The sequence below is a fragment of the Loxodonta africana genome, chromosome 10, assembly GCF_030014295.1.
Source record: "Loxodonta africana isolate mLoxAfr1 chromosome 10, mLoxAfr1.hap2, whole genome shotgun sequence".
Classification (NCBI taxonomy): domain Eukaryota; kingdom Metazoa; phylum Chordata; class Mammalia; order Proboscidea; family Elephantidae; genus Loxodonta; species Loxodonta africana.
In genome coordinates, this window is record NC_087351.1 from 1,516,647 (window position 1) to 1,540,640 (window position 23,994).

The following is a 23,994-nucleotide window of genomic DNA, read 5'->3' on the forward strand; positions in this document are numbered from 1 at the left end:
CCAGAACAGGGCTACCGCGAGGCAGTTCTCCGGGGGAAAACGGCCCTTCGCGAAGGGCAGATCTGCCGAGCTCACTGCGGGAAAGCGAAAGCAAAGGACGCTTTTCTCCCTCTAACCGCTTTCGTCAGAGGAACGGGGAAAGTCACAGTGTTCTTTCTCTCACTGAGATACACACAATCTGATGTTGCCTGTGAGCTCCGTTGCTGGCAAAGAACTGAAACTGACATACATTCCTGTGGGGAAACACAGGGCTTTGCTAGGATTTCTCTAGGCAGTCTGTTTTCCCTGGGCCTCGCTGTAGCAACACTATCTCGCCAGGGCAACACTGCATGGGATTTCCTCTGCCAGGAGAGAGCTGCTGCTTTGTAGTTTGTGCTGGGAAACCTTGCTTTGGCAAGTGCCAATTGACCGCATTCAGGCAGAAAGAAAAGAGAATCGCAAGAGGCCTTTTCTCCCCGGCTGCTCTGCCAAGCCCTTCCAGCTAAAACTATGCCGTTGCTCCTCTGGAAGGATCCCTGCACCGCGACGTAGTTTTTCAGAAGAAGCCTTGCGTTTGCAAGAGCAAAGGAGGAATTCGTTGCAGGAAAGAGGAAGGAAAGAAAGTTTCTCTCCCTCTGCCTGCTTTGCTCAGAGGACTGGATGAAGTCAGGGAGTTCTCCCTTTCACTGAGAAACGTGCAGGCTGCTGTTGCCTGTGCGCTCTCTTCTTTGCAAAAGAGTCTGCTGTTCCACGCTTTGAACCGTGGAAAGGCGCCGGGCTCTGCTAAGATTTCCCCCGGCGCTTCGTTTGCCCTGGGCCAAAGCGAGCCTTCACAATAGCTGAACGCTAACACTGCATACTCGTTCCACTTCCAGAACAGGGCTACCGCGAGGCAGTTCTCCGGGGGAAAACGGCCCTTCGCGAAGGGCAGATCTGCCGAGCTCACTGCGGGAAAGCGAAAGCAAAGGACGCTTTTCTCCCTCTAACCGCTTTCGTCAGAGGAACGGGGGAAGTCACAGTGTTCTTTCTCTCACTGAGATACACACAATCTGATGTTGCCTCTGAGCTCCGTTGCTGGCAAAGAACTGAAACTGACATACATTCCTGTGGGGAAACACAGGGCTTTGCTAGGATTTCTCTAGGCAGTCTGTTTTCCCTGGGCCTCGCTGTAGCAACACTATCTCGCCAGGGCAACACTGCATGGGATTTCCTCTGCCAGGAGAGAGCTGCTGCTTTGTAGTTTGTGCTGGGAAACCTTGCTTTGGCAAGTGCCAATTGACCGCATTCAGGCAGAAAGAAAAGAGAATCGCAAGAGGCCTTTTCTCCCCGGCTGCTCTGCCAAGCCCTTCCAGCTAAAACTATGCCGTTGCTCCTCTGGAAGGATCCCTGCACCGCGACGTAGTTTTTCAGAAGAAGCCTTGCGTTTGCAAGAGCAAAGGAGGAATTCGTTGCAGGAAAGAGGAAGGAAAGAAAGTTTCTCTCCCTCTGCCTGCTTTGCTCAGAGGACTGGATGAAGTCAGGGAGTTCTCCCTTTCACTGAGAAACGTGCGGGCTGCTGTTGCCTGTGCGCTCTCTTCTTTGCAAAAGAGTCTCCTGTTCCACGCTTTGAACCGTGGAAAGGCGCCGGGCTCTGCTAAGATTTCCCCCGGCGCTTCGTTTGCCCTGGGCCAAAGCGAGCCTTCACAATAGCTGAACGCTAACACTGCATACTCGTTCCACTTCCAGAACAGGGCTACCGCGAGGCAGTTCTCCGGGGTAAAACGGCCCTTCGCGAAGGGCAGATCTGACGAGCTCACTGCGGAAAAGCGAATGCAAAGGACGCTTTTCTCCCTCTAACCGCTTTCGTCAGAGGAACGGGGGAAGTCACAGTGTTCTTTCTCTCACTGAGATACACACAATCTGATGTTGCCTGTGAGCTCCGTTGCTGGCAAAGAACTGAAACTGACATACATTCCTGTGGGGAAACACAGGGCTTTGCTAGGATTTCTCCAGGCAGTCTGTTTTCCCTGGGCCTCGCTGTAGCAACACTATCTCGCCAGGGCAACACTGCATGGGATTTCCTCTGCCAGGAGAGAGCTGCTGCTTTGTAGTTTGTGCTGGGAAACCTTGCTTTGGCAAGTGCCAATTGACCGCATTCAGGCAGAAAGAAAAGAGAATCGCAAGAGGCCTTTTCTCCCCGGCTGCTCTGCCAAGCCCTTCCAGCTAAAACTATGCCGTTGCTCCTCTGGAAGGATCCCTGCACCGCGACGTAGTTTTTCAGAAGAAGCCTTGCGTTTGCAAGAGCAAAGGAGGAATTCGTTGCAGGAAAGAGGAAGGAAAGAAAGTTTCTCTCCCTCTGCCTGCTTTGCTCAGAGGACTGGATGAAGTCAGGGAGTTCTCCCTTTCACTGAGAAACGTGCGGGCTGCTGTTGCCTGTGCGCTCTCTTCTTTGCAAAAGAGTCTGCTGTTCCACGCTTTGAACCGTGGAAAGGCGCCGGGCTCTGCTAAGATTTCCCCCGGCGCTTCGTTTGCCCTGGGCCAAAGCGAGCCTTCACAATAGCTGAACGCTAACACTGCATACTCGTTCCACTTCCAGAACAGGGCTACCGCGAGGCAGTTCTCCGGGGGAAAACGGCCCTTCGCGAAGGGCAGATCTGCCGAGCTCACTGCGGGAAAGCGAAAGCAAAGGACGCTTTTCTCCCTCTAACCGCTTTCGTCAGAGGAACGGGGGAAGTCACAGTGTTCTTTCTCTCACTGAGATACACACAATCTGATGTTGCCTGTGAGCTCCGTTGCTGGCAAAGAACTGAAACTGACATACATTCCTGTGGGGAAACACAGGGCTTTGCTAGGATTTCTCTAGGCAGTCTGTTTTCCCTGGGCCTCGCTGTAGCAACACTATCTCGCCAGGGCAACACTGCATGGGATTTCCTCTGCCAGGAGAGAGCTGCTGCTTTGTAGTTTGTGCTGGGAAACCTTGCTTTGGCAAGTGCCAATTGACCGCATTCAGGCAGAAAGAAAAGAGAATCGCAAGAGGCCTTTTCTCCCCGGCTGCTCTGCCAAGCCCTTCCAGCTAAAACTATGCCGTTGCTCCTCTGGAAGGATCCCTGCACCGCGACGTAGTTTTTCAGAAGAAGCCTTGCGTTTGCAAGAGCAAAGGAGGAATTCGTTGCAGGAAAGAGGAAGGAAAGAAAGTTTCTCTCCCTCTGCCTGCTTTGCTCAGAGGACTGGATGAAGTCAGGGAGTTCTCCCTTTCACTGAGAAACGTGCAGGCTGCCGTTGCCTGTGCGCTCTCTTCTTTGCAAAAGAGTCTGCTGTTCCACGCTTTGAACCGTGGAAAGGCGCCGGGCTCTGCTAAGATTTCCCCCGGCGCTTCGTTTGCCCTGGGCCAAAGCGAGCCTTCACAATAGCTGAACGCTAACACTGCATACTCGTTCCACTTCCAGAACAGGGCTACCGCGAGGCAGTTCTCCGGGGGAAAACGGCCCTTCGCGAAGGGCAGATCTGCCGAGCTCACTGCGGGAAAGCGAAAGCAAAGGACGCTTTTCTCCCTCTAACCGCTTTCGTCAGAGGAACGGGGGAAGTCACAGTGTTCTTTCTCTCACTGAGATACACACAATCTGATGTTGCCTGTGAGCTCCGTTGCTGGCAAAGAACTGAAACTGACATACATTCCTGTGGGGAAACACAGGGCTTTGCTAGGATTTCTCTAGGCAGTCTGTTTTCCCTGGGCCTCGCTGTAGCAACACTATCTCGCCAGGGCAACACTGCATGGGATTTCCTCTGCCAGGAGAGAGCTGCTGCTTTGTAGTTTGTGCTGGGAAACCTTGCTTTGGCAAGTGCCAATTGACCGCATTCAGGCAGAAAGAAAAGAGAATCGCAAGAGGCCTTTTCTCGCCGGCTGCTCTGCCAAGCCCTTCCAGCTAAAACTATGCCGTTGCTCCTCTGGAAGGATCCCTGCACCGCGACGTAGTTTTTCAGAAGAAGCCTTGCGTTTGCAAGAGCAAAGGAGGAATTCGTTGCAGGAAAGAGGAAGGAAAGAAAGTTTCTCTCCCTCTGCCTGCTTTGCTCAGAGGACTGGATGAAGTCAGGGAGTTCTCCCTTTCACTGAGAAACGTGCGGGCTGCTGTTGCCTGTGCGCTCTCTTCTTTGCAAAAGAGTCTGCTGTTCCACGCTTTGAACCGTGGAAAGGCGTCGGGCTCTGCTAAGATTTCCCCCGGCGCTTCGTTTGCCCTGGGCCAAAGCGAGCCTTCACAATAGCTGAACGCTAACACTGCATACTCGTTCCACTTCCAGAACAGGGCTACCGCGAGGCAGTTCTGCGGGGGGAAAACGGCCCTTCGCGAAGGGCAGATCTGCCGAGCTCACTGCGGGAAAGCGAAAGCAAAGGACGCTTTTCTCCCTCTAACCGCTTTCGTCAGAGGAACGGGGGAAGTCACAGTGTTCTTTCTCTCACTGAGATACACACAATCTGATGTTGCCTGTGAGCTCCGTTGCTGGCAAAGAACTGAAACTGACATACATTCCTGTGGGGAAACACAGGGCTTTGCTAGGATTTCTCTAGGCAGTCTGTTTTCCCTGGGCCTCGCTGTAGCAACACTATCTCGCCAGGGCAACACTGCATGGGATTTCCTCTGCCAGGAGAGAGCTGCTGCTTTGTAGTTTGTGCTGGGAAACCTTGCTTTGGCAAGTGCCAATTGACCGCATTCAGGCAGAAAGAAAAGAGAATCGCAAGAGGCCTTTTCTCCCCGGCTGCTCTGCCAAGCCCTTCCAGCTAAAACTATGCCGTTGCTCCTCTGGAAGGATCCCTGCACCGCGACGTAGTTTTTCAGAAGAAGCCTTGCGTTTGCAAGAGCAAAGGAGGAATTCGTTGCAGGAAAGAGGAAGGAAAGAAAGTTTCTCTCCCTCTGCCTGCTTTGCTCAGAGGACTGGATGAAGTCAGGGAGTTCTCCCTTTCACTGAGAAACGTGCGGGCTGCTGTTGCCTGTGCGCTCTCTTCTTTGCAAAAGAGTCTGCTGTTCCACGCTTTGAACCGTGGAAAGGCGCCGGGCTCTGCTAAGATTTCCCCCGGCGCTTCGTTTGCCCTGGGCCAAAGCGAGCCTTCACAATAGCTGAACGCTAACACTGCATACTCGTTCCACTTCCAGAACAGGGCTACCGCGAGGCAGTTCTGCGGGGGAAAACGGCCCTTCGCGAAGGGCAGATCTGCCGAGCTCACTGCGGGAAAGCGAAAGCAAAGGACGCTTTTCTCCCTCTAACCGCTTTCGTCAGAGGAACGGGGGAAGTCACAGTGTTCTTTCTCTCACTGAGATACACACAATCTGATGTTGCCTGTGAGCTCCGTTGCTGGCAAAGAACTGAAACTGACATACATTCCTGTGGGGAAACACAGGGCTTTGCTAGGATTTCTCTAGGCAGTCTGTTTTCCCTGGGCCTCGCTGTAGCAACACTATCTCGCCAGGGCAACACTGCATGGGATTTCCTCTGCCAGGAGAGAGCTGCTGCTTTGTAGTTTGTGCTGGGAAACCTTGCTTTGGCAAGTGCCAATTGACCGCATTCAGGCAGAAAGAAAAGAGAATCGCAAGAGGCCTTTTCTCGCCGGCTGCTCTGCCAAGCCCTTCCAGCTAAAACTATGCCGTTGCTCCTCTGGAAGGATCCCTGCACCGCGACGTAGTTTTTCAGAAGAAGCCTTGCGTTTGCAAGAGCAAAGGAGGAATTCGTTGCAGGAAAGAGGAAGGAAAGAAAGTTTCTCTCCCTCTGCCTGCTTTGCTCAGAGGACTGGATGAAGTCAGGGAGTTCTCCCTTTCACTGAGAAACGTGCGGGCTGCTGTTGCCTGTGCGCTCTCTTCTTTGCAAAAGAGTCTGCTGTTCCACGCTTTGAACCGTGGAAAGGCGCCGGGCTCTGCTAAGATTTCCCCCGGCGCTTCGTTTGCCCTGGGCCAAAGCGAGCCTTCACAATAGCTGAACGCTAACACTGCATACTCGTTCCACTTCCAGAACAGGGCTACCGCGAGGCAGTTCTCCGGGGGAAAACGGCCCTTCGCGAAGGGCAGATCTGCCGAGCTCACTGCGGGAAAGCGAAAGCAAAGGACGCTTTTCTCCCTCTAACCGCTTTCGTCAGAGGAACGGGGGAAGTCACAGTGTTCTTTCTCTCACTGAGATACACACAATCTGATGTTGCCTGTGAGCTCCGTTGCTGGCAAAGAACTGAAACTGACATACATTCCTGTGGGGAAACACAGGGCTTTGCTAGGATTTCTCTAGGCAGTCTGTTTTCCCTGGGCCTCGCTGTAGCAACACTATCTCGCCAGGGCAACACTGCATGGGATTTCCTCTGCCAGGAGAGAGCTGCTGCTTTGTAGTTTGTGCTGGGAAACCTTGCTTTGGCAAGTGCCAATTGACCGCATTCAGGCAGAAAGAAAAGAGAATCGCAAGAGGCCTTTTCTCCCCGGCTGCTCTGCCAAGCCCTTCCAGCTAAAACTATGCCGTTGCTCCTCTGGAAGGATCCCTGCACCGCGACGTAGTTTTTCAGAAGAAGCCTTGCGTTTGCAAGAGCAAAGGAGGAATTCGTTGCAGGAAAGAGGAAGGAAAGAAAGTTTCTCTCCCTCTGCCTGCTTTGCTCAGAGGACTGGATGAAGTCAGGGAGTTTTCCCTTTCACTGAGAAACGTGCGGGCTGCTGTTGCCTGTGCGCTCTCTTCTTTGCAAAAGAGTCTGCTGTTCCACGCTTTGAACCGTGGAAAGGCGCCGGGCTCTGCTAAGATTTCCCCCGGCGCTTCGTTTGCCCTGGGCCAAAGCGAGCCTTCACAATAGCTGAACGCTAACACTGCATACTCGTTCCACTTCCAGAACAGGGCTACCGCGAGGCAGTTCTCCGGGGGAAAACGGCCCTTCGCGAAGGGCAGATCTGCCGAGCTCACTGCGGGAAAGCGAAAGCAAAGGACGCTTTTCTCCCTCTAACCGCTTTCGTCAGAGGAACGGGGGAAGTCACAGTGTTCTTTCTCTCACTGAGATACACACAATCTGATGTTGCCTGTGAGCTCCGTTGCTGGCAAAGAACTGAAACTGACATACATTCCTGTGGGGAAACACAGGGCTTTGCTAGGATTTCTCTAGGCAGTCTGTTTTCCCTGGGCCTCGCTGTAGCAACACTATCTCGCCAGGGCAACACTGCATGGGACTTCCTCTGCCAGGAGAGAGCTGCTGCTTTGTAGTTTGTGCTGGGAAACCTTGCTTTGGCAAGTGCCAATTGACCGCATTCAGGCAGAAAGAAAAGAGAATCGCAAGAGGCCTTTTCTCCCCGGCTGCTCTGCCAAGCCCTTCCAGCTAAAACTATGCCGTTGCTCCTCTGGAAGGATCCCTGCACCGCGACGTAGTTTTTCAGAAGAAGCCTTGCGTTTGCAAGAGCAAAGGAGGAATTCGTTGCAGGAAAGAGGAAGGAAAGAAAGTTTCTCTCCCTCTGCCTGCTTTGCTCAGAGGACTGGATGAAGTCAGGGAGTTTTCCCTTTCACTGAGAAACGTGCGGGCTGCTGTTGCCTGTGCGCTCTCTTCTTTGCAAAAGAGTCTGCTGTTCCACGCTTTGAACCGTGGAAAGGCGCCGGGCTCTGCTAAGATTTCCCCCGGCGCTTCGTTTGCCCTGGGCCAAAGCGAGCCTTCACAATAGCTGAACGCTAACACTGCATACTCGTTCCACTTCCAGAACAGGGCTACCGCGAGGCAGTTCTCCGGGGGAAAACGGCCCTTCGCGAAGGGCAGATCTGCCGAGCTCACTGCGGGAAAGCGAATGCAAAGGACGCTTTTCTCCCTCTAACCGCTTTCGTCAGAGGAACGGGGGAAGTCACAGTGTTCTTTCTCTCACTGAGATACACACAATCTGATGTTGCCTGTGAGCTCCGTTGCTGGCAAAGAACTGAAACTGACATACATTCCTGTGGGGAAACACAGGGCTTTGCTAGGATTTCTCCAGGCAGTCTGTTTTCCCTGGGCCTCGCTGTAGCAACACTATCTCGCCAGGGCAACACTGCATGGGATTTCCTCTGCCAGGAGAGAGCTGCTGCTTTGTAGTTTGTGCTGGGAAACCTTGCTTTGGCAAGTGCCAATTGACCGCATTCAGGCAGAAAGAAAAGAGAATCGCAAGAGGCCTTTTCTCCCCGGCTGCTCTGCCAAGCCCTTCCAGCTAAAACTATGCCGTTGCTCCTCTGGAAGGATCCCTGCACCGCGACGTAGTTTTTCAGAAGAAGCCTTGCGTTTGCAAGAGCAAAGGAGGAATTCGTTGCAGGAAAGAGGAAGGAAAGAAAGTTTCTCTCCCTCTGCCTGCTTTGCTCAGAGGACTGGATGAAGTCAGGGAGTTCTCCCTTTCACTGAGAAACGTGCGGGCTGCTGTTGCCTGTGCGCTCTCTTCTTTGCAAAAGAGTCTGCTGTTCCACGCTTTGAACCGTGGAAAGGCGCCGGGCTCTGCTAAGATTTCCCCCGGCGCTTCGTTTGCCCTGGGCCAAAGCGAGCCTTCACAATAGCTGAACGCTAACACTGCATACTCGTTCCACTTCCAGAACAGGGCTACCGCGAGGCAGTTCTCCGGGGGAAAACGGCCCTTCGCGAAGGGCAGATCTGCCGAGCTCACTGCGGGAAAGCGAAAGCAAAGGACGCTTTTCTCCCTCTAACCGCTTTCGTCAGAGGAACGGGGGAAGTCACAGTGTTCTTTCTCTCACTGAGATACACACAATCTGATGTTGCCTGTGAGCTCCGTTGCTGGCAAAGAACTGAAACTGACATACATTCCTGTGGGGAAACACAGGGCTTTGCTAGGATTTCTCTAGGCAGTCTGTTTTCCCTGGGCCTCGCTGTAGCAACACTATCTCGCCAGGGCAACACTGCATGGGATTTCCTCTGCCAGGAGAGAGCTGCTGCTTTGTAGTTTGTGCTGGGAAACCTTGCTTTGGCAAGTGCCAATTGACCGCATTCAGGCAGAAAGAAAAGAGAATCGCAAGAGGCCTTTTCTCCCCGGCTGCTCTGCCAAGCCCTTCCAGCTAAAACTATGCCGTTGCTCCTCTGGAAGGATCCCTGCACCGCGACGTAGTTTTTCAGAAGAAGCCTTGCGTTTGCAAGAGCAAAGGAGGAATTCGTTGCAGGAAAGAGGAAGGAAAGAAAGTTTCTCTCCCTCTGCCTGCTTTGCTCAGAGGACTGGATGAAGTCAGGGAGTTTTCCCTTTCACTGAGAAACGTGCGGGCTGCTGTTGCCTGTGCGCTCTCTTCTTTGCAAAAGAGTCTGCTGTTCCACGCTTTGAACCGTGGAAAGGCGCCGGGCTCTGCTAAGATTTCCCCCGGCGCTTCGTTTGCCCTGGGCCAAAGCGAGCCTTCACAATAGCTGAACGCTAACACTGCATACTCGTTCCACTTCCAGAACAGGGCTACCGCGAGGCAGTTCTCCGGGGGAAAACGGCCCTTCGCGAAGGGCAGATCTGCCGAGCTCACTGCGGGAAAGCGAATGCAAAGGACGCTTTTCTCCCTCTAACCGCTTTCGTCAGAGGAACGGGGGAAGTCACAGTGTTCTTTCTCTCACTGAGATACACACAATCTGATGTTGCCTGTGAGCTCCGTTGCTGGCAAAGAACTGAAACTGACATACATTCCTGTGGGGAAACACAGGGCTTTGCTAGGATTTCTCCAGGCAGTCTGTTTTCCCTGGGCCTCGCTGTAGCAACACTATCTCGCCAGGGCAACACTGCATGGGATTTCCTCTGCCAGGAGAGAGCTGCTGCTTTGTAGTTTGTGCTGGGAAACCTTGCTTTGGCAAGTGCCAATTGACCGCATTCAGGCAGAAAGAAAAGAGAATCGCAAGAGGCCTTTTCTCCCCGGCTGCTCTGCCAAGCCCTTCCAGCTAAAACTATGCCGTTGCTCCTCTGGAAGGATCCCTGCACCGCGACGTAGTTTTTCAGAAGAAGCCTTGCGTTTGCAAGAGCAAAGGAGGAATTCGTTGCAGGAAAGAGGAAGGAAAGAAAGTTTCTCTCCCTCTGCCTGCTTTGCTCAGAGGACTGGATGAAGTCAGGGAGTTCTCCCTTTCACTGAGAAACGTGCGGGCTGCTGTTGCCTGTGCGCTCTCTTCTTTGCAAAAGAGTCTGCTGTTCCACGCTTTGAACCGTGGAAAGGCGCCGGGCTCTGCTAAGATTTCCCCCGGCGCTTCGTTTGCCCTGGGCCAAAGCGAGCCTTCACAATAGCTGAACGCTAACACTGCATACTCGTTCCACTTCCAGAACAGGGCTACCGCGAGGCAGTTCTCCGGGGGAAAACGGCCCTTCGCGAAGGGCAGATCTGCCGAGCTCACTGCGGGAAAGCGAAAGCAAAGGACGCTTTTCTCCCTCTAACCGCTTTCGTCAGAGGAACGGGGGAAGTCACAGTGTTCTTTCTCTCACTGAGATACACACAATCTGATGTTGCCTGTGAGCTCCGTTGCTGGCAAAGAACTGAAACTGACATACATTCCTGTGGGGAAACACAGGGCTTTGCTAGGATTTCTCTAGGCAGTCTGTTTTCCCTGGGCCTCGCTGTAGCAACACTATCTCGCCAGGGCAACACTGCATGGGATTTCCTCTGCCAGGAGAGAGCTGCTGCTTTGTAGTTTGTGCTGGGAAACCTTGCTTTGGCAAGTGCCAATTGACCGCATTCAGGCAGAAAGAAAAGAGAATCGCAAGAGGCCTTTTCTCGCCGGCTGCTCTGCCAAGCCCTTCCAGCTAAAACTATGCCGTTGCTCCTCTGGAAGGATCCCTGCACCGCGACGTAGTTTTTCAGAAGAAGCCTTGCGTTTGCAAGAGCAAAGGAGGAATTCGTTGCAGGAAAGAGGAAGGAAAGAAAGTTTCTCTCCCTCTGCCTGCTTTGCTCAGAGGACTGGATGAAGTCAGGGAGTTCTCCCTTTCACTGAGAAACGTGCGGGCTGCTGTTGCCTGTGCGCTCTCTTCTTTGCAAAAGAGTCTGCTGTTCCACGCTTTGAACCGTGGAAAGGCGCCGGGCTCTGCTAAGATTTCCCCCGGCGCTTCGTTTGCCCTGGGCCAAAGCGAGCCTTCACAATAGCTGAACGCTAACACTGCATACTCGTTCCACTTCCAGAACAGGGCTACCGCGAGGCAGTTCTCCGGGGGAAAACGGCCCTTCGCGAAGGGCAGATCTGCCGAGCTCACTGCGGGAAAGCGAAAGCAAAGGACGCTTTTCTCCCTCTAACCGCTTTCGTCAGAGGAACGGGGAAAGTCACAGTGTTCTTTCTCTCACTGAGATACACACAATCTGATGTTGCCTGTGAGCTCCGTTGCTGGCAAAGAACTGAAACTGACATACATTCCTGTGGGGAAACACAGGGCTTTGCTAGGATTTCTCTAGGCAGTCTGTTTTCCCTGGGCCTCGCTGTAGCAACACTATCTCGCCAGGGCAACACTGCATGGGATTTCCTCTGCCAGGAGAGAGCTGCTGCTTTGTAGTTTGTGCTGGGAAACCTTGCTTTGGCAAGTGCCAATTGACCGCATTCAGGCAGAAAGAAAAGAGAATCGCAAGAGGCCTTTTCTCCCCGGCTGCTCTGCCAAGCCCTTCCAGCTAAAACTATGCCGTTGCTCCTCTGGAAGGATCCCTGCACCGCGACGTAGTTTTTCAGAAGAAGCCTTGCGTTTGCAAGAGCAAAGGAGGAATTCGTTGCAGGAAAGAGGAAGGAAAGAAAGTTTCTCTCCCTCTGCCTGCTTTGCTCAGAGGACTGGATGAAGTCAGGGAGTTCTCCCTTTCACTGAGAAACGTGCAGGCTGCTGTTGCCTGTGCGCTCTCTTCTTTGCAAAAGAGTCTGCTGTTCCACGCTTTGAACCGTGGAAAGGCGCCGGGCTCTGCTAAGATTTCCCCCGGCGCTTCGTTTGCCCTGGGCCAAAGCGAGCCTTCACAATAGCTGAACGCTAACACTGCATACTCGTTCCACTTCCAGAACAGGGCTACCGCGAGGCAGTTCTCCGGGGGAAAACGGCCCTTCGCGAAGGGCAGATCTGCCGAGCTCACTGCGGGAAAGCGAAAGCAAAGGACGCTTTTCTCCCTCTAACCGCTTTCGTCAGAGGAACGGGGGAAGTCACAGTGTTCTTTCTCTCACTGAGATACACACAATCTGATGTTGCCTCTGAGCTCCGTTGCTGGCAAAGAACTGAAACTGACATACATTCCTGTGGGGAAACACAGGGCTTTGCTAGGATTTCTCTAGGCAGTCTGTTTTCCCTGGGCCTCGCTGTAGCAACACTATCTCGCCAGGGCAACACTGCATGGGATTTCCTCTGCCAGGAGAGAGCTGCTGCTTTGTAGTTTGTGCTGGGAAACCTTGCTTTGGCAAGTGCCAATTGACCGCATTCAGGCAGAAAGAAAAGAGAATCGCAAGAGGCCTTTTCTCCCCGGCTGCTCTGCCAAGCCCTTCCAGCTAAAACTATGCCGTTGCTCCTCTGGAAGGATCCCTGCACCGCGACGTAGTTTTTCAGAAGAAGCCTTGCGTTTGCAAGAGCAAAGGAGGAATTCGTTGCAGGAAAGAGGAAGGAAAGAAAGTTTCTCTCCCTCTGCCTGCTTTGCTCAGAGGACTGGATGAAGTCAGGGAGTTCTCCCTTTCACTGAGAAACGTGCGGGCTGCTGTTGCCTGTGCGCTCTCTTCTTTGCAAAAGAGTCTCCTGTTCCACGCTTTGAACCGTGGAAAGGCGCCGGGCTCTGCTAAGATTTCCCCCGGCGCTTCGTTTGCCCTGGGCCAAAGCGAGCCTTCACAATAGCTGAACGCTAACACTGCATACTCGTTCCACTTCCAGAACAGGGCTACCGCGAGGCAGTTCTCCGGGGTAAAACGGCCCTTCGCGAAGGGCAGATCTGACGAGCTCACTGCGGAAAAGCGAATGCAAAGGACGCTTTTCTCCCTCTAACCGCTTTCGTCAGAGGAACGGGGGAAGTCACAGTGTTCTTTCTCTCACTGAGATACACACAATCTGATGTTGCCTGTGAGCTCCGTTGCTGGCAAAGAACTGAAACTGACATACATTCCTGTGGGGAAACACAGGGCTTTGCTAGGATTTCTCCAGGCAGTCTGTTTTCCCTGGGCCTCGCTGTAGCAACACTATCTCGCCAGGGCAACACTGCATGGGATTTCCTCTGCCAGGAGAGAGCTGCTGCTTTGTAGTTTGTGCTGGGAAACCTTGCTTTGGCAAGTGCCAATTGACCGCATTCAGGCAGAAAGAAAAGAGAATCGCAAGAGGCCTTTTCTCCCCGGCTGCTCTGCCAAGCCCTTCCAGCTAAAACTATGCCGTTGCTCCTCTGGAAGGATCCCTGCACCGCGACGTAGTTTTTCAGAAGAAGCCTTGCGTTTGCAAGAGCAAAGGAGGAATTCGTTGCAGGAAAGAGGAAGGAAAGAAAGTTTCTCTCCCTCTGCCTGCTTTGCTCAGAGGACTGGATGAAGTCAGGGAGTTCTCCCTTTCACTGAGAAACGTGCGGGCTGCTGTTGCCTGTGCGCTCTCTTCTTTGCAAAAGAGTCTGCTGTTCCACGCTTTGAACCGTGGAAAGGCGCCGGGCTCTGCTAAGATTTCCCCCGGCGCTTCGTTTGCCCTGGGCCAAAGCGAGCCTTCACAATAGCTGAACGCTAACACTGCATACTCGTTCCACTTCCAGAACAGGGCTACCGCGAGGCAGTTCTCCGGGGGAAAACGGCCCTTCGCGAAGGGCAGATCTGCCGAGCTCACTGCGGGAAAGCGAAAGCAAAGGACGCTTTTCTCCCTCTAACCGCTTTCGTCAGAGGAACGGGGGAAGTCACAGTGTTCTTTCTCTCACTGAGATACACACAATCTGATGTTGCCTGTGAGCTCCGTTGCTGGCAAAGAACTGAAACTGACATACATTCCTGTGGGGAAACACAGGGCTTTGCTAGGATTTCTCTAGGCAGTCTGTTTTCCCTGGGCCTCGCTGTAGCAACACTATCTCGCCAGGGCAACACTGCATGGGATTTCCTCTGCCAGGAGAGAGCTGCTGCTTTGTAGTTTGTGCTGGGAAACCTTGCTTTGGCAAGTGCCAATTGACCGCATTCAGGCAGAAAGAAAAGAGAATCGCAAGAGGCCTTTTCTCCCCGGCTGCTCTGCCAAGCCCTTCCAGCTAAAACTATGCCGTTGCTCCTCTGGAAGGATCCCTGCACCGCGACGTAGTTTTTCAGAAGAAGCCTTGCGTTTGCAAGAGCAAAGGAGGAATTCGTTGCAGGAAAGAGGAAGGAAAGAAAGTTTCTCTCCCTCTGCCTGCTTTGCTCAGAGGACTGGATGAAGTCAGGGAGTTCTCCCTTTCACTGAGAAACGTGCAGGCTGCTGTTGCCTGTGCGCTCTCTTCTTTGCAAAAGAGTCTGCTGTTCCACGCTTTGAACCGTGGAAAGGCGCCGGGCTCTGCTAAGATTTCCCCCGGCGCTTCGTTTGCCCTGGGCCAAAGCGAGCCTTCACAATAGCTGAACGCTAACACTGCATACTCGTTCCACTTCCAGAACAGGGCTACCGCGAGGCAGTTCTCCGGGGGAAAACGGCCCTTCGCGAAGGGCAGATCTGCCGAGCTCACTGCGGGAAAGCGAAAGCAAAGGACGCTTTTCTCCCTCTAACCGCTTTCGTCAGAGGAACGGGGGAAGTCACAGTGTTCTTTCTCTCACTGAGATACACACAATCTGATGTTGCCTCTGAGCTCCGTTGCTGGCAAAGAACTGAAACTGACATACATTCCTGTGGGGAAACACAGGGCTTTGCTAGGATTTCTCTAGGCAGTCTGTTTTCCCTGGGCCTCGCTGTAGCAACACTATCTCGCCAGGGCAACACTGCATGGGATTTCCTCTGCCAGGAGAGAGCTGCTGCTTTGTAGTTTGTGCTGGGAAACCTTGCTTTGGCAAGTGCCAATTGACCGCATTCAGGCAGAAAGAAAAGAGAATCGCAGGAGGCCTTTTCTCCCCGGCTGCTCTGCCAAGCCCTTCCAGCTAAAACTATGCCGTTGCTCCTCTGGAAGGATCCCTGCACCGCGACGTAGTTTTTCAGAAGAAGCCTTGCGTTTGCAAGAGCAAAGGAGGAATTCGTTGCAGGAAAGAGGAAGGAAAGAAAGTTTCTCTCCCTCTGCCTGCTTTGCTCAGAGGACTGGATGAAGTCAGGGAGTTCTCCCTTTCACTGAGAAACGTGCGGGCTGCTGTTGCCTGTGCGCTCTCTTCTTTGCAAAAGAGTCTCCTGTTCCACGCTTTGAACCGTGGAAAGGCGCCGGGCTCTGCTAAGATTTCCCCCGGCGCTTCGTTTGCCCTGGGCCAAAGCGAGCCTTCACAATAGCTGAACGCTAACACTGCATACTCGTTCCACTTCCAGAACAGGGCTACCGCGAGGCAGTTCTCCGGGGGAAAACGGCCCTTCGCGAAGGGCAGATCTGCCGAGCTCACTGCGGGAAAGCGAAAGCAAAGGACGCTTTTCTCCCTCTAACCGCTTTCGTCAGAGGAACGGGGGAAGTCACAGTGTTCTTTCTCTCACTGAGATACACACAATCTGATGTTGCCTGTGAGCTCCGTTGCTGGCAAAGAACTGAAACTGACATACATTCCTGTGGGGAAACACAGGGCTTTGCTAGGATTTCTCTAGGCAGTCTGTTTTCCCTGGGCCTCGCTGTAGCAACACTATCTCGCCAGGGCAACACTGCATGGGATTTCCTCTGCCAGGAGAGAGCTGCTGCTTTGTAGTTTGTGCTGGGAAACCTTGCTTTGGCAAGTGCCAATTGACCGCATTCAGGCAGAAAGAAAAGAGAATCGCAGGAGGCCTTTTCTCCCCGGCTGCTCTGCCAAGCCCTTCCAGCTAAAACTATGCCGTTGCTCCTCTGGAAGGATCCCTGCACCGCGACGTAGTTTTTCAGAAGAAGCCTTGCGTTTGCAAGAGCAAAGGAGGAATTCGTTGCAGGAAAGAGGAAGGAAAGAAAGTTTCTCTCCCTCTGCCTGCTTTGCTCAGAGGACTGGATGAAGTCAGGGAGTTCTCCCTTTCACTGAGAAACGTGCGGGCTGCTGTTGCCTGTGCGCTCTCTTCTTTGCAAAAGAGTCTCCTGTTCCACGCTTTGAACCGTGGAAAGGCGCCGGGCTCTGCTAAGATTTCCCCCGGCGCTTCGTTTGCCCTGGGCCAAAGCGAGCCTTCACAATAGCTGAACGCTAACACTGCATACTCGTTCCACTTCCAGAACAGGGCTACCGCGAGGCAGTTCTCCGGGGGAAAACGGCCCTTCGCGAAGGGCAGATCTGACGAGCTCACTGCGGAAAAGCGAATGCAAAGGACGCTTTTCTCCCTCTAACCGCTTTCGTCAGAGGAACGGGGGAAGTCACACTGTTCTTTCTCTCACTGAGATACACACAATCTGATGTTGCCTCTGAGCTCCGTTGCTGGCAAAGAACTGAAACTGACATACATTCCTGTGGGGAAACACAGGGCTTTGCTAGGATTTCTCCAGGCAGTCTGTTTTCCCTGGGCCTCGCTGTAGCAACACTATCTCGCCAGGGCAACACTGCATGGGATTTCCTCTGCCAGGAGAGAGCTGCTGCTTTGTAGTTTGTGCTGGGAAACCTTGCTTTGGCAAGTGCCAATTGACCGCATTCAGGCAGAAAGAAAAGAGAATCGCAAGAGGCCTTTTCTCCCCGGCTGCTCTGCCAAGCCCTTCCAGCTAAAACTATGCCATTGCTCCTCTGGAAGGATCCCTGCACCGCGACGTAGTTTTTCAGAAGAAGCCTTGCGTTTGCAAGAGCAAAGGAGGAATTCGTTGCAGGAAAGAGGAAGGAAAGAAAGTTTCTCTCCCTCTGCCTGCTTTGCTCAGAGGACTGGATGAAGTCAGGGAGTTCTCCCTTTCACTGAGAAACGTGCGGGCTGCTGTTGCCTGTGCGCTCTCTTCTTTGCAAAAGAGTCTGCTGTTCCACGCTTTGAACCGTGGAAAGGCGCCGGGCTCTGCTAAGATTTCCCCCGGCGCTTCGTTTGCCCTGGGCCAAAGCGAGCCTTCACAATAGCTGAACGCTAACACTGCATACTCGTTCCACTTCCAGAACAGGGCTACCGCGAGGCAGTTCTCCGGGAGAAAACGGCCCTTCGCGAAGGGCAGATCTGCCGAGCTCACTGCGGGAAAGCGAAAGCAAAGGACGCTTTTCTCCCTCTAACCGCTTTCGTCAGAGGAACGGGGGAAGTCACAGTGTTCTTTCTCTCACTGAGATACACACAATCTGACGTTGCCTCTGAGCTCCGTTGCTGGCAAAGAACTGAAACTGACATACATTCCTGTGGGGAAACACAGGGCTTTGCTAGGATTTCTCCAGGCAGTCTGTTTTCCCTGGGCCTCGCTGTAGCAACACTATCTCGCCAGGGCAACACTGCATGGGATTTCCTCTGCCAGGAGAGAGCTGCTGCTTTGTAGTTTGTGCTGGGAAACCTTGCTTTGGCAAGTGCCAATTGACCGCATTCAGGCAGAAAGAAAAGAGAATCGCAAGAGGCCTTTTCTCCCCGGCTGCTCTGCCAAGCCCTTCCAGCTAAAACTATGCCGTTGCTCCTCTGGAAGGATCCCTGCACCGCGACGTAGTTTTTCAGAAGAAGCCTTGCGTTTGCAAGAGCAAAGGAGGAATTCGTTGCAGGAAAGAGGAAGGAAAGAAAGTTTCTCTCCCTCTGCCTGCTTTGCTCAGAGGACTGGATGAAGTCAGGGAGTTCTCCCTTTCACTGAGAAACGTGCAGGCTGCTGTTGCCTGTGCGCTCTCTTCTTTGCAAAAGAGTCTGCTGTTCCACGCTTTGAACCGTGGAAAGGCGCCGGGCTCTGCTAAGATTTCCCCCGGCGCTTCGTTTGCCCTGGGCCAAAGCGAGCCTTCACAATAGCTGAACGCTAACACTGCATACTCGTTCCACTTCCAGAACAGGGCTACCGCGAGGCAGTTCTCCGGGGGAAAACGGCCCTTCGCGAAGGGCAGATCTGCCGAGCTCACTGCGGGAAAGCGAAAGCAAAGGACGCTTTTCTCCCTCTAACCGCTTTCGTCAGAGGAACGGGGGAAGTCACAGTGTTCTTTCTCTCACTGAGATACACACAATCTGATGTTGCCTGTGAGCTCCGTTGCTGGCAAAGAACTGAAACTGACATACATTCCTGTGGGGAAACACAGGGCTTTGCTAGGATTTCTCTAGGCAGTCTGTTTTCCCTGGGCCTCGCTGTAGCAACACTATCTCGCCAGGGCAACACTGCATGGGATTTCCTCTGCCAGGAGAGAGCTGCTGCTTTGTAGTTTGTGCTGGGAAACCTTGCTTTGGCAAGTGCCAATTGACCGCATTCAGGCAGAAAGAAAAGAGAATCGCAAGAGGCCTTTTCTCCCCGGCTGCTCTGCCAAGCCCTTCCAGCTAAAACTATGCCGTTGCTCCTCTGGAAGGATCCCTGCACCGCGACGTAGTTTTTCAGAAGAAGCCTTGCGTTTGCAAGAGCAAAGGAGGAATTCGTTGCAGGAAAGAGGAAGGAAAGAAAGTTTCTCTCCCTCTGCCTGCTTTGCTCAGAGGACTGGATGAAGTCAGGGAGTTCTCCCTTTCACTGAGAAACGTGCAGGCTGCTGTTGCCTGTGCGCTCTCTTCTTTGCAAAAGAGTCTGCTGTTCCACGCTTTGAACCGTGGAAAGGCGCCGGGCTCTGCTAAGATTTCCCCCGGCGCTTCGTTTGCCCTGGGCCAAAGCGAGCCTTCACAATAGCTGAACGCTAACACTGCATACTCGTTCCACTTCCAGAACAGGGCTACCGCGAGGCAGTTCTCCGGGGGAAAACGGCCCTTCGCGAAGGGCAGATCTGCCGAGCTCACTGCGGGAAAGCGAAAGCAAAGGACGCTTTTCTCCCTCTAACCGCTTTCGTCAGAGGAACGGGGGAAGTCACAGTGTTCTTTCTCTCACTGAGATACACACAATCTGATGTTGCCTCTGAGCTCCGTTGCTGGCAAAGAACTGAAACTGACATACATTCCTGTGGGGAAACACAGGGCTTTGCTAGGATTTCTCTAGGCAGTCTGTTTTCCCTGGGCCTCGCTGTAGCAACACTATCTCGCCAGGGCAACACTGCATGGGATTTCCTCTGCCAGGAGAGAGCTGCTGCTTTGTAGTTTGTGCTGGGAAACCTTGCTTTGGCAAGTGCCAATTGACCGCATTCAGGCAGAAAGAAAAGAGAATCGCAAGAGGCCTTTTCTCCCCGGCTGCTCTGCCAAGCCCTTCCAGCTAAAACTATGCCGTTGCTCCTCTGGAAGGATCCCTGCACCGCGACGTAGTTTTTCAGAAGAAGCCTTGCGTTTGCAAGAGCAAAGGAGGAATTCGTTGCAGGAAAGAGGAAGGAAAGAAAGTTTCTCTCCCTCTGCCTGCTTTGCTCAGAGGACTGGATGAAGTCAGGGAGTTCTCCCTTTCACTGAGAAACGTGCAGGCTGCTGTTGCCTGTGCGCTCTCTTCTTTGCAAAAGAGTCTGCTGTTCCACGCTTTGAACCGTGGAAAGGCGCCGGGCTCTGCTAAGATTTCCCCCGGCGCTTCGTTTGCCCTGGGCCAAAGCGAGCCTTCACAATAGCTGAACGCTAACACTGCATACTCGTTCCACTTCCAGAACAGGGCTACCGCGAGGCAGTTCTCCGGGGGAAAACGGCCCTTCGCGAAGGGCAGATCTGCCGAGCTCACTGCGGGAAAGCGAAAGCAAAGGACGCTTTTCTCCCTCTAACCGCTTTCGTCAGAGGAACGGGGGAAGTCACAGTGTTCTTTCTCTCACTGAGATACACACAATCTGATGTTGCCTCTGAGCTCCGTTGCTGGCAAAGAACTGAAACTGACATACATTCCTGTGGGGAAACACAGGGCTTTGCTAGGATTTCTCTAGGCAGTCTGTTTTCCCTGGGCCTCGCTGTAGCAACACTATCTCGCCAGGGCAACACTGCATGGGATTTCCTCTGCCAGGAGAGAGCTGCTGCTTTGTAGTTTGTGCTGGGAAACCTTGCTTTGGCAAGTGCCAATTGACCGCATTCAGGCAGAAAGAAAAGAGAATCGCAAGAGGCCTTTTCTCCCCGGCTGCTCTGCCAAGCCCTTCCAGCTAAAACTATGCCGTTGCTCCTCTGGAAGGATCCCTGCACCGCGACGTAGTTTTTCAGAAGAAGCCTTGCGTTTGCAAGAGCAAAGGAGGAATTCGTTGCAGGAAAGAGGAAGGAAAGAAAGTTTCTCTCCCTCTGCCTGCTTTGCTCAGAGGACTGGATGAGGTCAGGGAGTTCTCCCTTTCACTGAGAAACGTGCAGGCTGCTGTTGCCTGTGCGCTCTCTTCTTTGCAAAAGAGTCTGCTGTTCCACGCTTTGAACCATGGAAAGGCGCCGGGCTCTGCTAAGATTTCCCCCGGCGCTTCGTTTGCCCTGGGCCAAAGCGAGCCTTCACAATAGCTGAACGCTAACACTGCATACTCGTTCCACTTCCAGAACAGGGCTACCGCGAGGCAGTTCTCCGGGGGAAAACGGCCCTTCGCGAAGGGCAGATCTGCCGAGCTCACTGCGGGAAAGCGAAAGCAAAGGACGCTTTTCTCCCTCTAACCGCTTTCGTCAGAGGAACGGGGGAAGTCACAGTGTTCTTTCTCTCACTGAGATACACACAATCTGATGTTGCCTCTGAGCTCCGTTGCTGGCAAAGAACTGAAACTGACATACATTCCTGTGGGGAAACACAGGGCTTTGCTAGGATTTCTCTAGGCAGTCTGTTTTCCCTGGGCCTCGCTGTAGCAACACTATCTCGCCAGGGCAACACTGCATGGGATTTCCTCTGCCAGGAGAGAGCTGCTGCTTTGTAGTTTGTGCTGGGAAACCTTGCTTTGGCAAGTGCCAATTGACCGCATTCAGGCAGAAAGAAAAGAGAATCGCAGGAGGCCTTTTCTCCCCGGCTGCTCTGCCAAGCCCTTCCAGCTAAAACTATGCCGTTGCTCCTCTGGAAGGATCCCTGCACCGCGACGTAGTTTTTCAGAAGAAGCCTTGCGTTTGCAAGAGCAAAGGAGGAATTCGTTGCAGGAAAGAGGAAGGAAAGAAAGTTTCTCTCCCTCTGCCTGCTTTGCTCAGAGGACTGGATGAAGTCAGGGAGTTCTCCCTTTCACTGAGAAACGTGCGGGCTGCTGTTGCCTGTGCGCTCTCTTCTTTGCAAAAGAGTCTGCTGTTCCACGCTTTGAACCGTGGAAAGGCGCCGGGCTCTGCTAAGATTTCCCCCGGCGCTTCGTTTGCCCTGGGCCAAAGCGAGCCTTCACAATAGCTGAACGCTAACACTGCATACTCGTTCCACTTCCAGAACAGGGCTACCGCGAGGCAGTTCTCCGGGGTAAAACGGCCCTTCGCGAAGGGCAGATCTGACGAGCTCACTGCGGAAAAGCGAATGCAAAGGACGCTTTTCTCCCTCTAACCGCTTTCGTCAGAGGAACGGGGGAAGTCACAGTGTTCTTTCTCTCACTGAGATACACACAATCTGATGTTGCCTGTGAGCTCCGTTGCTGGCAAAGAACTGAAACTGACATACATTCCTGTGGGGAAACACAGGGCTTTGCTAGGATTTCTCCAGGCAGTCTGTTTTCCCTGGGCCTCGCTGTAGCAACACTATCTCGCCAGGGCAACACTGCATGGGATTTCCTCTGCCAGGAGAGAGCTGCTGCTTTGTAGTTTGTGCTGGGAAACCTTGCTTTGGCAAGTGCCAATTGACCGCATTCAGGCAGAAAGAAAAGAGAATCGCAAGAGGCCTTTTCTCCCCGGCTGCTCTGCCAAGCCCTTCCAGCTAAAACTATGCCGTTGCTCCTCTGGAAGGATCCCTGCACCGCGACGTAGTTTTTCAGAAGAAGCCTTGCGTTTGCAAGAGCAAAGGAGGAATTCGTTGCAGGAAAGAGGAAGGAAAGAAAGTTTCTCTCCCTCTGCCTGCTTTGCTCAGAGGACTGGATGAAGTCAGGGAGTTCTCCCTTTCACTGAGAAACGTGCGGGCTGCTGTTGCCTGTGCGCTCTCTTCTTTGCAAAAGAGTCTGCTGTTCCACGCTTTGAACCGTGGAAAGGCGCCGGGCTCTGCTAAGATTTCCCCCGGCGCTTCGTTTGCCCTGGGCCAAAGCGAGCCTTCACAATAGCTGAACGCTAACACTGCATACTCGTTCCACTTCCAGAACAGGGCTACCGCGAGGCAGTTCTCCGGGAGAAAACGGCCCTTCGCGAAGGGCAGATCTGCCGAGCTCACTGCGGGAAAGCGAAAGCAAAGGACGCTTTTCTCCCTCTAACCGCTTTCGTCAGAGGAACGGGGGAAGTCACAGTGTTCTTTCTCTCACTGAGATACACACAATCTGACGTTGCCTCTGAGCTCCGTTGCTGGCAAAGAACTGAAACTGACATACATTCCTGTGGGGAAACACAGGGCTTTGCTAGGATTTCTCCAGGCAGTCTGTTTTCCCTGGGCCTCGCTGTAGCAACACTATCTCGCCAGGGCAACACTGCATGGGATTTCCTCTGCCAGGAGAGAGCTGCTGCTTTGTAGTTTGTGCTGGGAAACCTTGCTTTGGCAAGTGCCAATTGACCGCATTCAGGCAGAAAGAAAAGAGAATCGCAGGAGGCCTTTTCTCCCCGGCTGCTCTGCCAAGCCCTTCCAGCTAAAACTATGCCGTTGCTCCTCTGGAAGGATCCCTGCACCGCGACGTAGTTTTTCAGAAGAAGCCTTGCGTTTGCAAGAGCAAAGGAGGAATTCGTTGCAGGAAAGAGGAAGGAAAGAAAGTTTCTCTCCCTCTGCCTGCTTTGCTCAGAGGACTGGATGAAGTCAGGGAGTTCTCCCTTTCACTGAGAAACGTGCGGGCTGCTGTTGCCTGTGCGCTCTCTTCTTTGCAAAAGAGTCTGCTGTTCCACGCTTTGAACCGTGGAAAGGCGCCGGGCTCTGCTAAGATTTCCCCCGGCGCTTCGTTTGCCCTGGGCCAAAGCGAGCCTTCACAATAGCTGAACGCTAACACTGCATACTCGTTCCACTTCCAGAACAGGGCTACCGCGAGGCAGTTCTGCGGGGGAAAACGGCCCTTCGCGAAGGGCAGATCTGCCAAGCTCATTGCGGGAAAGCGAAAGCAAAGGACGCTTTTCTCCCTCTAACCGCTTTCGTCAGAGGAACGGGGGAAGTCACAGTGTTCTTTCTCTCACTGAGATACACACAATCTGATGTTGCCTGTGAGCTCCGTTGCTGGCAAAGAACTGAAACTGACATACATTCCTGTGGGGAAACACAGGGCTTTGCTAGGATTTCTCTAGGCAGTCTGTTTTCCCTGGGCCTCGCTGTAGCAACACTATCTCGCCAGGGCAACACTGCATGGGATTTCCTCTGCCAGGAGAGAGCTGCTGCTTTGTAGTTTGTGCTGGGAAACCTTGCTTTGGCAAGTGCCAATTGACCGCATTCAGGCAGAAAGAAAAGAGAATCGCAAGAGGCCTTTTCTCCCCGGCTGCTCTGCCAAGCCCTTCCAGCTAAAACTATGCCGTTGCTCCTCTGGAAGGATCCCTGCACCGCGACGTAGTTTTTCAGAAGAAGCCTTGCGTTTGCAAGAGCAAAGGAGGAATTCGTTGCAGGAAAGAGGAAGGAAAGAAAGTTTCTCTCCCTCTGCCTGCTTTGCTCAGAGGACTGGATGAAGTCAGGGAGTTCTCCCTTTCACTGAGAAACGTGCGGGCTGCTGTTGCCTGTGCGCTCTCTTCTTTGCAAAAGAGTCTGCTGTTCCACGCTTTGAACCGTGGAAAGGCGCCGGGCTCTGCTAAGATTTCCCCCGGCGCTTCGTTTGCCCTGGGCCAAAGCGAGCCTTCACAATAGCTGAACGCTAACACTGCATACTCGTTCCACTTCCAGAACAGGGCTACCGCGAGGCAGTTCTCCGGGGGAAAATGGCCCTTCGCGAAGGGCAGATCTGCCGAGCTCACTGCGGGAAAGCGAAAGCAAAGGACGCTTTTCTCCCTCTAACCGCTTTCGTCAGAGGAACGGGGGAAGTCACAGTGTTCTTTCTCTCACTGAGATACACACAATCTGACGTTGCCTCTG